At 45.7% G+C, this 12,979-nt stretch overlaps 1 protein-coding gene across 1 annotated transcript in view; it reads left to right on the top strand.

Moving 5' to 3' along the window:
* The first annotated feature begins 1,525 nt into the window (after positions 1-1,525).
* LOC308143475 (unconventional myosin-VI-like) overlaps positions 1,526-12,979 on the top strand; it is a 122,415-nt gene continuing 110,961 nt past the window's right edge. The window contains 1 exon segment of the mRNA XM_080514298.1: positions 1,526-1,658. The gene's annotated coding sequence lies outside the window, so the exon portion shown is untranslated.

Genomic DNA, 12,979 nt, shown 5'->3' with positions numbered 1-12,979 from the left:
TTTTTGAACATGCTCCACTTTCTACTCCGTGGCATCGGGAGAAAACACAACTTTGTGTCAATAAACATCCTATTCAAAACAATGCTGTGTAAACGTAAAACGTTTCTGAAACCCCAACACAAAAATGACTCGTTTTCACTTGAGAGGTTGTCGTGGAAACGGGGGGCCTGAATTTGCTGCAGCTCCAACAAAAGCCCAGCTGATGTTCATCAGAGCTGCACTTCACTTGACAAATGAATGGTGGAGGTTCGAGGGCGTCTTGTTGAGAAAGCAGCGGCGGCAGACAGAGATTAGCACCGTTGTTGTCGTCTTTGACATGATCCCCCGGTAATCCGGCACCTTCCTGGGGCTCAGCGCCACTCCACAGAGGAGGAGAGGACAACAAGAAGCTGCGTCGGAGAACTTCAGCTTCCACGTCATTGGAACCAGCCGAGTACACGAACTCCACGGTCCTGACGGCCACGGTCTCGTCAAACTGTGGGACCCAGATGGATCCACATGAAGCAGCTGCTCCAGAAACATGGGTTTACTACTGTAGTGAAATATGCACCAGGGGTCGTAGAACATGGCCATCAACCCGCCATTCAAGCCCCATGCAATGTGGTTGCCTGCCGATGGGTCAGTTCGGTGAAGAAGTTTCCCCAAAGGGGATTAATATATGATTCACCCAATGACCTTAAAACTGCACTGCAGAAATGCAAATCCAACTTCAAATAAACACAACATACATTTGTGTGTGTGTGTGTGTGTGTGCATAGACACAAAAAAGTATAGGATAGAACATTTATGTATATAATAATCTATATGATATATTCAAAACATATCTCTGGAACTCCATTACACAAGTGATCTATAAGTAATAAGTGATGCATGTTATTTAAGATACAAATAGAAGCTTTTCCAGTCTTAGAATAATTAGAAGAATATGGATAAGAATGAATGACTGAATAACTTTTTTCAATGCAATTTTCTTCAATGACATAATGGAATCAATAACTGCCAAAAGACACTAGTTGAACATTTTATCGGGCAAGAAAATATTTGTTTTCATTTTTAAAAATATTTCTTCCAAACTAATACCAAATTAATAAAATTATTAACAGTGTTAAACACTGTAAATTGAATAAACTCTGGATGTTGGTAATCTGGAGGTTATATCAGCTAATGGGAGGAAGATGCTCTATAATCAAAGTACAAAACAAGCGTTGTACTTTTTGTCTTCTTGATTTTGTTGTGTCGACAAATATATGTGAGACAGCTTTGTGATTCAGTTTTCTACCAAAGCCACCTGAATGGAAGGAAGAATGATTATTTTAATGTCAAATACTGACTAATTCTAAAAACCTATTTTGTTTTCGTTCTGATATAAATGTGTTTGCCACAGCGACCCCTGCAGGCCCCTCCTCCTCCCTGCAGGTCACTGCTCAGCCGGGTCGTGACGTCATGGGGGCAGTTTCCCAGGATTGCTGCGGGAGTCAGAGGCTTCAGGGCGGGGAGAGTGTGGCCCAGGCTGCCGGAGCGAACACCCACCTTCTGGAGGAGACGACCGGCAACGGCGCAGCCTCGGACAGGGATTCTGGGATATTCCTTTCATTCGTATTCACTGCCAGCATCATTGTTCCCCACCGAGCAGCCGGCGGAGTTTCCACCGAAAGCAGGTGAGTGTTTACCGGCAAGAATTTACCGCAGCAACAGCCGGGATGAGGAGCTAGCTGACGGGCTACGGCGCACGGCGGCGTCCCGGCGCTAGCAGAGCAGGGAGGCTGTCAACACAGCGCAGGGAAACCTGGAAACTACAGGACGAATCATTGACACGACAGTCTGCAACAAATGAGCGTCATTCACTTCATTCATTAACTTTAATTTTGTATTTTTGAGCAATTGTACCGCGCTTGGATTTACCTAGCTTTGTTAGAAGACTTGACGCCAGACCTCCTTCACGAACCAGGGAATCTATAATTTTGCGGCCTTAAAATAATTCATTTGCGGAAACTTTATTTTACGCTACATATTTAGAAGCATTAGGAAGTCTTCTAAAATTCGGTTTACATATTATCTTTGTTTTTCGTAAATTGGAGCCATAACTTTTGAACAATTCTGTCACAACCGAAGAGAGGATTCCAAGGGAACATGGTAGAAACGATCATAAAAAAGTACGATTTTCTAATAGGGACGATGCGTTTTAATTTTTCACACAAGCCGGATAAAAGAAGAATGAATTATTTTACTAAAAGTGATGAATCTCGTTTCGGAGCCTGCGTGGGTCTGTGACAAGCGCCACGACTCTAGACAATCCCACGTTATTTCAATGGAGTCCGGATCGGCGTGTGCAAGTGCAGCCGGAACCCCCCCGGGATGGAGCATTTATAGCAGGAGCATGATTGCATTAGAGGACGCCGAGAAAAAGGGGACAGAGCTTGGCAGGAGCGATGAGGGTTCAGTGGTGCGTACATGACACGGGAGGCTGTGTGGTTGTTCAGCAGCAGCAGCAGCGATATGTCAGCGCTCAGGAGAGGAGCGACGGCTGCGGCCTGCTGCACACCCAACCCACCGCCTGGGAAGCACAATCAATGGACAGACATGCTTTGCATGAGGAAAAAAAAAAAAGGGCTTCAGTGGGTGGTGGTTTTGTGATATTATTGCATTGATAAAAAAAAAAGAGAGAGAGAGAAAAGACAATGGTGCATCTTTAGTGTGGATGCAGAGAGGCAGCTCCACAAAACGCTGCTTGCTTGCTGTGTGTTTCTGTCTGTGTTGCTTGATTATGTAAGAGCTCTGCTGCTTATTGTGTTCGTTCTGAGCTTGTTCTTGAGGCTCACTCACCACTCCAGCACTTTTATTCCCCTCAAGCCTGCAAGAAGTGTGCAAATCCTACTTTACAGTGCGTTTCATTGCACCGTGCATCGTCCTTGTGGAGTTATTCCTGTGCCTTGGTGGTATGAGGTGCAGTCTTTCTCTCCAGTGGAGGCCTTGTGTCTGTGGGGACTTTGACTTTTGCTCCTTCCTCACGTCCTCCTTTGTTTTATGGCTGTATTTGCCTTCTTTCAGGAAATGAGCCTGAGTCATTGCACTATCATGCTTGATTGCTTTATATATACGTTTGGAAACATTTATTCAGTCAATGATTTCTCCTCTTTAATAATACTAATTGGTTTGGTATTATATATCATTGGAAAGCCATGCAACAAGGTATATGTGTGGGTAATGACAAATCCCATCCAACCTAACCTGGTAATTGGGTTGAGGTCTGGACTAATGGCAGACCATACCCATCCTCTCCACGCCCACAAGAGGTAGTCTGGAGGTGGTCTGTAATGATCCTGGCTCCGTGGGGGCGAGCGTTGTCCTCCTGGAGGATGGCGTTGGCTCCCAGATTCTGGAGATATGGAATTGCCACTGGCTCCAGAATCTCACTCCCATACCTCACTGCATTGAGTTTGCCTTCGATGATGACGAGTTCTGTTTTGACTCATACTTTCAGTCTGCCACCCAGCTTCAGCAGAGAGAACCTTGATTCATCACTGAACATGACGTTTCCCCCCAACACTCTTCGGTTCCACTGTCGGTGCTGTTGACACCAGGGCAAACGGGCCTGACGGTGAAGGCCCGTCACTGCCGGCTTCCTGGAAGGCTGGCCTCGTGCAGTCGGTTCCTCACCGCCTCATCAGAGTCTGCCTGTGGTATCGTTGTGCAAATCTCTGGAAGAAAGCCTTTGGTTCGTCAGTGAAGCAAGGGTTGGGAACCGATCTTCTTGGGGTTCTTGTCTTCCTGGGACGCCCACTTCTTGGTCTGTTCTCGACTTCACCGGTCTCAAGGAACTTGGTCCAGGTTTGGACATGGTAGCAGGGCTGACAGCAAATAATGCCGTCACTCTGCGACTCTCTACCGGAACACCAGCTTCCAGTTGTGCTGCTGCAGAGGCCTTATCCTGGAGGGATGAACGTGGCATGTTGATGCTTGGAGCAACAAAAAAACCCCAACAAAGTTGCAGGACCCATGACCGTAAGTGCTGTCAACCAGGTGGCCGTCACACACCTGCCAACACTTGAAGCTCAAAACAAGAGTGAATGCCAACAGAAGAATATTGCAACGGATTTTGACACTTAATTTTTTGTTTTTTTGAGGTACTCCCCACACTTTTAGCTGTGTTGCTCATTCAACAGAAGCATGATCATTACAAGTTATATCTTGTTGTAAAGGCGACTAATCAGGCTTTCCAACGATATGTAATACTACACCAATTAGTATTATTAAAGGAGAGAAATAATTGATTGAAATAATGTTTCCAAACTTTTTTTGAGGAGTTTATTTATATATATATATATATATATATATATATATATATATATATATATATTTATGTGTGTGTGTATGAATGACAGTACATTTTAGCAGATTGTATGAAGAAGCCTGCGGAGATGTGATCGTTTGAAGAATCCCTGGTAAAGGCCCCCGTCCAAGTGTCTTATACAGGATAAGCAGTTTATAACCTGCTTTATCCAGTTAAAATATCCGACGGGGCTTTGGAGAAGATTGTGAACGCTGCGCCGCCAGTAGGGAAGTAGTGCGTGTGGCGCTTTCCTGGAGGAAGCAGACGGAGGTGGGAGAGGGGAAGTCTCAGGCTCAGTGAGTTCCTGGAATAATCCTGCAAGTGCAGAGTCAGAGTGAAGATACAGGGGGTGATGCAGTTTGTGTCCCATCACCTCATGAAGGATACTGATGCAGCTGAAAGGTCATTTATTTCCTCAATTCTACACTTTCTGTACGATTCTTTAAGCTTCAAACACGTTTTATTTGAGAATCTATCAGCAGCACTGACGATTTTGGACTGAAACCTCTGTGGAAACGCTCCGCCTCCGTCTCCGTGGAAACGGGGAAACGCAACTTTTCTGGAAGGCCGCTACTGCACATGTGCACCACGTTGGAGTAAGCAGCTCTTCTGCACATGCTCAGTAGCTGGACAATAACAACAGTGTCTTCCTCCAGAGTGTCACGACTCTCAGTCCAGATTCTCCTGGGATTTGCTACTTTTATTTTGACAGTCACCGTAACGTGTGGCTTCATTACAAATGCAACCGACGGCGCCAACTTGTGGCCCGAGCGAGGTAGGGCCCGGTCAGTACCCGGGATGAGGGACCGTGAGGGTGACTGCAGTGTGAGAGTGAGTGGTTGGTGGTGGTGCAGTTTGGCAGCCTCGCCTCCGTCAGTCTGGCCCAAGGCAACTCTGGCTCCATACATAGTATGGAGTGAATGAATAATGCAATGTAAAGCATCTTTGAGTCTCTGAGGGAAAAAAAGTGCTACATAAAACCCATGCAGCATTATTATTAATAATACGTTTTCAGCGATTCTGCCATTTGCCTGTAAATCGTTTTGAAAACGTTGCCCAGTAAAAACACGAAACCTTTCTGAAACAAAAATGCTACTTTTTTTTTGAACATGAAACATTGTATAAATGGTCTGTTTGAGTCACCAGTGATGCTCAAACTCCACTTTGTAGTTTTCCAGTCGGGCCACCAGTTGGGGCTGTAATTCTAGTGGACAGGCGACCAAGTTGGACTGTTGTTACGGTGACTGTCAGAATAAAACCACCAAGTCCCAGGAGAATATGGAGACGGAGTCTTTTCTCAAAGTTCTGTTTTGTTGGGACAGGAACCCCCCCCCTTAAAATACAACGAAAGTTCTGCGCTGTCACTTATTCGGGGAGTTCGATTGGCGTCCCTGTCGTGTTTCTGTGTCGGCCTGTAGGACCTCCCCGCCGGGAGTTCCTGAACCAGGGTGAAGCTCCCGCAGCCGCAGCATCGACTTTCTCCTGGCCGCCGCTGACCGAGCGGCCGAGTTCAGACGTATCGCGTATCCGACGGCGGTGGCGGTCCCCTCCCCCTCCCCCTCCCCCTCCTCCTCCTCCTCCTCCCCCTCCCCCTCCTCCTCCTCCTCCTTCATCAGCCTTTGTAATCAGGAGAATGTGAGCCGTATTAGTCGCGCCTCGCCGATCGGGCCGCCGCTTCGCCTCACGTCGCCGATGACGGCGATGAAGAGTGTTGACTTACGTGCTGGCAGGCCTCCTCACCCCCCCCCCCCCCCCCCACTCTGTTTCTGCTCTCAGGAGCAGCCTCAACATGTGGCCACAACCAAGCTTGTAAACAGAAGTCTCGTGGCGTCACAAGCAGATGGTTTTAAAAAAGGAAACTCCACACGCTGTCGTCAGTTTTCGAAAGCAAAAAGAATGCCGCTCAGCCGCGCCGAGTTGAATTCGCTGGATATCGGATGTCAACATCTGTCCCTTGACTTCCCATCAACCCATGCAGCTCAGGGGGAGCGTCTTCCAGCTCGCTCCACGTTACAATCTGCAATGTTTTCCATCCGTTCTCGCTGTTTGACGTACCCTGTAGCTATATTCTTCAGTTTGAACAGTGTTCCTACTGTAGACGTAAAAGAACACAAGACAACATACTGTAAAATAAACATCCCGCTTCAAGTCAACAGGCATTGTTTTGGGTTTAAATGATCTCCGTTTACGTGGAAACGCTGACAACAATGTCGTTTTCAGCCACGGACATTGGTATGGATAGACAATGAAGTTGAATTATTATTAGTTGACTCCACTATAAGACTACTAAGTCTCAGGGGAATATGTACTGCAACTTGGATCATTGTTAAAAAGTTCCACCTTGGGAGCAGTTTCATAAAGTTGCATTTTTGACCGACTGCTGCGGAAAGTTGCTCTGAACTGGTGTGTCCACTGGATTTCTTGTAATAGTCGGGGATTGTCAGGGAATTTACAGGTGCTGCAGCGGAGGAAAGCTCTAGAATGAGAAAAGTCCTCCAAATTAGAGTTGAATTATTGAAAAATGTGGGCGACTACAATAGTGAACCGTTTTACCTCGGTTCCCAAACTAAAAAATAAATGTACTGGACTCTTTAGGACGACAACAATGGAGAAGAACTTCACTGTAGTATATACATTTGATGGTATTTCACCTGAAAAGAGGCTACCACAGTTTCAAAAAGTTGTGTTTTCTTCCGTCGACACGGAGACAGAGTTGGAGCATTTCCAAAAAGTTGCGCTTCCAGTGGCTCCGGGCGCCATTGACGTCCAAAACGTTGCGTAAACGGAGCCTTGGTGGGTTTTTTTTTTTTCTTCTTTCCTCACCTTCTCATTCTCTCCTCTCCCTCTGTTGCTGATGTCACTCTGACTTTGACCTCTAGAGGTCCCCATAACCCCCCCCCACCCCACCCCCCCCCGCTACATTGCGGACGTTTAGGTCGTAGGAATTTTTTCCCCTACCGTTTGATTGACGCGCGGCTCGATAAACAATCCCGAGCTGTGGACTAAAATAGCTCCACTGTCTGCGCCGCCGAAAACAAGCGCGAGGATCGATCAAACCCTCGTTGGCAGTGGAGCAGAGGAAACGCGTGCCGCGTCTGATGTCTGGAAGCGTTGGCGCGAGTCGTTGGAACGGGAGCGATCCGAGCTCCTATCCCCGCCGCCGTTTCGTCTTTGCGTCTACAGGCTGGACGGATCTCTGACCTCGTGAACTCGACCAAGTCCGGAAGTTGTTCCAGGAAAAGGAAAACGCAAGGGAATGTGGTTCAAACGCGATCAATTCCGGAGCGTTGATAGGTGCACTCGGTGTGTTCAGGTGCCTTTTTGTGTTTGAGCCCCGCTAAATTTAGCCGTCACTTTCTTTATTTTTAGCAGCAGACGTGCCAGTTCTCGTCAGCTCGTCCACTTTAATCGCCAAGTTTAGCTTTTTTTTTTTTTTTTTTTTTTTTCCAATTACTGTGCTACTCTGGCAGAATGACTACTAATATGAATACTGCTTGAAGTTTTCCAAACGCGCGTGCATTTACTAGTTACGTTAGGAATAATTTGCACATAGTCGTCTTGCTACAGTGTTATTGTGACACAGTAGCTGAGCTGGGAGCACTGATTCAGGAAGATGCTCTACAATCTGGATGTTAGAGGAGGAAGATGCTCTATAATCTGGATGTTAGAGGAGGAAGATGCTCTATAATCTGATGTTAGTGGAGGAAGATGCTCTATAATCTGATGTTAGAGGAGGACGGTGCTCTATAATCTGATGTTAGAGGAGGAAGATGCTCTATAATCTGATGTTAGAGGAGGACGATGTTCTATAATCTGATGTTAGAGGAGGACGATGTTCTATAATCTGATGTTAGAGGAGGACGATGTTCTATAATCTGATGTTAGAGGAGGACGATGCTCTATAATCTGGATGTTAGAGGAGGACGATGCTCTATAATCTGATGTTAGAGGAGGAAGATGCTCTATAATCTGGATGTTAGAGGTGGAAGGTGCTCTATAATCTGGATGTTGGAGGAGGAAGATGCTCTATAATCTGATGTTAGAGGAGGAAGATGCTCTACAATCTGGATGTTAGTGGAGGAAGATTCTCTATAATCTGATGTTAGAGGAGGAAGATGCTCTATAATCTGGATGTTAGAGGACGAAGATGCTCTATAATCTGATGTTAGAGGAGGAAGATGCTCTATAATCTGATGTTAGAGGAGGAAGATGCTCTACAATCTGGATGTTAGAGGAGGAAGATGCTCTATAATCTGGATGGTTGTAGGAGGAAGATGCTCTATAATCTGGATGGTTGTAGGAGGAAGATGCTCTATAATCTGGATGGTTGTAGGGGGAAGATGCTCTATAATCTGGATGGTTGTAGGAGGAAGATGCTCTATAATCTGGATGTAACCCACGACAGCTAACATGTAATGTTAAAGTGACGTCAGTTACTAATAGATTGTTTATTTGAAACTCACGTCCGAGGTTTCGGACTGTGCTGTGATTAATGCTAATCACAGCTCCATGCTAACGCCGCCCACAGTGGGACGTCTTTCTTGTTGCTTTCAGGAAGACGGAGTTCCTCCAGTCAAATACGTGAGAGACGGCTGCTTTACATCTCTTTTAGATTAGATGAGATTGTTCTATATTTATCCCACAATGGGGGAAGTCATTTTGTTACAACGGCATCGAGGTAAAAGGAGCAGAATATACAATATACTAATAATTTAGGAAGCAAAATATGCAATATACCAGAAAGCCAGGCATAAAATATACCTAAACAGAAAATATAAACACTCTACTATGAACATACAATCAGTATACTATGGGAGAAGTGTGCAAAGAGGTTATTTTAAGGCAGGTACATGACAAATATTGCACATCCCAGTGTAGAAATGTCTACGGACAGGTTGTTGTGGTGTTGTACAGTCTTCTGGCAGTAGTGTGGAGCTGCTCCGTGACATCAGAGCCACTTCCATAAGAGGGACTGGACGATTGATTAAATTAAATGAGTAATCTGTTATTACTACTGAGTACGGGAGTGATTCCCCGACAGTGGCGGCATTGTGTCAACATGCAGACCAGCCCTTCGTCGTCCTGTCGTTAATGCAGCCGCATGCCTCCGGTGACCTTTTGGAAACCTTACAATGGCTGACGGGTAAAACGCCGCTGTCAAGGCGTTTGACTCGCGGGCCGTTGCTCCCGGGCGGCGGCCAGTTATGACACGAAGAGAATACACGCTTGGATGGGGAAAAAAAAAATGGGTGGATGGCTCCGTGTTTACCGAGGCCTTCAGACGCCTCGTGTTTACAGCTCCTGGCTCACGAGCGCGGCGTGGCGGCTCTACGCCGGCTCTACGCCGTCACATTGCGGCTCTCGGCTCCAGCGGGACTTTGACCCCAGTTAATCCGGCTCACTTTAGCACTTCTCTTAAATATTCCAATGACATAGGGATCCTTGTTTCAGCCGCTGCCAGGCTTTTACAGCTCTGACCCTTGTACTTCTACCCACGGCTTTCCTTCCTGTAATATTGCTGATTTGAATGAGCATTTTGAATCCGTCTCTGAATGTGGCCCTGCCTCACTTTTAATAATTAACCAGTTTTTGTTTCAAATCCCTGGAACGAGTACGACACTTTAACGTGGCTACTTCCTCTTCAGCAACACTAAATGACTTGTGTCTGCGGCTCTGCGGAGAAATCACTCATAATGAAACTTCTTTAGTTCTTTACAATCAACTCTTCACCTGATCTCGTCCTGTTTAGACGCAGACGTGGTCTGTGGCTGCGCTTGAACACTGTTTTCAAGTGAAAAGGGAAAACTTTTCTTGCGTGTTGTGCATCGGTTTACATGATAAAGGCACTCACTTTTTTGACAACTCTCCTCATATTTTTTTCTCCTATAATTTAAAGCGCCCTGTGTCCTGCAGTTTAAGTCCTACATTTGCTTTACTCATTTAATTTCATTAAAAAAAGAAAAAAGAAAAAATAATCAAACAATAAAAGAGAAGGATCTCTTCTGATGTCTGTATTTTTAGATCAAAGCGATGGATTTGTTGTGAAGTGTTTCCAAATAAAGGAAACAGAGCGCAACATTTTGAAAACGGCTCCCAGGGCGGTACTTTTTTGAAAACGCTCTGACGAAAACGCAACTTTCTGTCGTTTCTATGCGATCAGACATGTTTTGTTAAAACATTTACTGTGTAACTTTTCTCTAACAATTGAAACATTGTGGTCTTGATGCTCCAGAGACTGGCTAGTGAGACGTTCTCCAGGATTTTCTTTTCCACGTTCCGCAGAGTCAAAGCGGATTCCCACCTCCAGATTATCCGTTTCATCACAGTTGCGCGGCTGCGGATGATTGGCGTGGAGCTTCCCGAGCCGTCACGCCGCAGCGGCATGAACTCTCCGGCTCCCGATTGTTGTATTTTCGCCCTCGCTGGCGCACATCCAGCTCTCTGAGGTCGGCTGTGCAGCCGCACTGGGACATGGGACAGGAGAGGAAACCCGCCGGAAGACGTGTCCGTTAGCCGGGACGCTCCCGGACAGATGTGTCGTTTCTGGTTTTTGCTTGACGCCAGCCCCCCCCCCCCCCCACGCTTCCTCTCCTCCTCGTCCAAGGAAGTGACCCAACAGGAGACAGAAATGCCGGGATCATGGGAAAGTCACGGCAGAGGTTCAGGAAACCAACTTTTATCTCGAGGCTTTCAAGAGGATGATGAGACGCAGGGTTGAAGCGAGCTGGGTGACAGAGAGAGACGTCCTGCAGCTGTGCAAAACCTATAGAAGCGTAATGGAGACGATGGGTTCCAGCAGCCGCCTGAAAAAAAAAAAAAAATCAAACAGTGTTGCACAATGAGGTGCACATGCCACGATGCTTAATATTGCGAGAAAAAAAAATGCTAATGCAGTTTTTTCTTACTATTATACAAGTTAATTAACCATTTCTTGTACAATTTAATTGACATCCATACAAAAATAAGCCAAAAATAAATAGTAGTTCTATTTTAAGAAGAAGACGCTGAAGTTTTTGTTCTAAAAATGTATTTAGCATAACTGCTGTCATGTGATTGGCTGGGAAACGTGGACATGTTTTATTTAGGTAGTAAAGAATGAGGCAAAAGAAATGTGTGTTCCACAAGGAACAATGTGATTCTCCTCTGAGGTAGTGGATCTCTGCCCTGACTGATCCCCCCCCCGTCGCCACGTCCCTGTTATGACACTCAACCGGCTCCTATTCGACGTTTTAGAATCTCCAATAAGTTGGATTAATGTGGTGCAATCAGCTCTTCTAAGCCACCATGAAGATTGAGTCTGCAGAGCTTTGCACAGGAGGAGGAGGAGGAGGATCTATCATTTCTGTTTTGGGGTTGAGTTGGGATTTAATGACGAGAAAAGAATATGGAAGGACGCTCGTCTCTGTCGGCCTGGCGGCGGGCTAATTTACTGAAGTGGAGCAGGTGACCTTTGTGTCACACCTTGACCCCCCCTGCTGCTCGTCTGCCTGCAGATTATCGGGGATTATCTCTCCTGGGGGAGCCGAGGACTGGGATAGGTTCCTGTACGGCCCCCCTGATTCTCCGTGTGATGAACGACCTCACGGCCGCTTCTTTTTCTTTATTGGCGTTAGACTTCGACTGGGGCAGGATGACTCCTGTCAATCTTTAAACAGGATCACAGGGAGTTTGTAAAAGATCAGCACTTCCCAAAAGTCCCGACGTCGGCTGAAGCGGCCCTGGAGAAACTCCGGGGTCAGCGCCCAGAGGAAATGCCTTTGCCAACAGCGATGCTATGGCTTTGAGAATATTAGTCGCGAATAAACATTTTGTTTGCATTTTTGTTACATTTGCATTCCACACTGGTTCCTCTAAAATGGGTCAAATGACTAAGACGGCCACAATAGGTGGATTTGATAATTATACAAAATAAAAATGCAGAAAACTGCTCAAAAGAAATTATGATGGAAGAATAGTCCAATCTAAATCATTAAAAATGCAAAAAGAATTTCATAGAAAGAAAAAGAAAACAAAAAATATGAAGAATGAAAAGGGGGGGAAAAAAAAATTGCAAAAGAAAAAGGCAAGAAAAGGGGGGAAAGAAAGGGAAGTTGGTAGAAAAAAAAATTGTAAAAAATAGAAAAAGCAGGATATAAAACGCTTGTATTGCTCAAGCTGCTTTAACAAATGGAAGCAGCTGTAAACAAAGGAAAAATGTCTAAAAATGACCACAAAGGCTAGAAATGTAATAAAATATATCTAAAAATCAAAAGTTTTTATATACGTAGCTTTTTTTTCTCTTCTATTTTATCCAGCGTACCGAGGACACATCGGCTCCACAATGACCGCTTCAATATCTGGTCGGTCTGGTTCTCGTGGCGGGAGCAACGTTTGGGATTGAGGATTTCCTTTTGTTCGGTTGAGGGAAGTGTGTGTGTGTGTGTGTGTGTGTGTGTGTGTGTGTGTGTGTGTGTGTGTGTGTGTGTGTGTGTAGGGAGGGTCGGGTGAATTTCTGCCTGAGTGAAAGGAGTCATACCTGCGGCCTCCGAACACGCCCTGCCCGGGCCCGTCTGTCATGTGGGTGCGGCTTGACAGTATTATCAACAACTATGTGGCCCGCTTTTATTTTTTTGTTTTGTTTTGTAACAAACCCTGATCATAAAAGAAGCA

This window comes from Blennius ocellaris (assembly GCF_963422515.1).
Source record: "Blennius ocellaris genome assembly, chromosome: 18".
In the NCBI taxonomy this organism is placed as follows: Eukaryota; Metazoa; Chordata; class Actinopteri; order Blenniiformes; family Blenniidae; genus Blennius; species Blennius ocellaris.
Note: the sequence above shows the minus strand (reverse complement) of the source record. Positions and strands in the feature narration are given on the sequence as shown.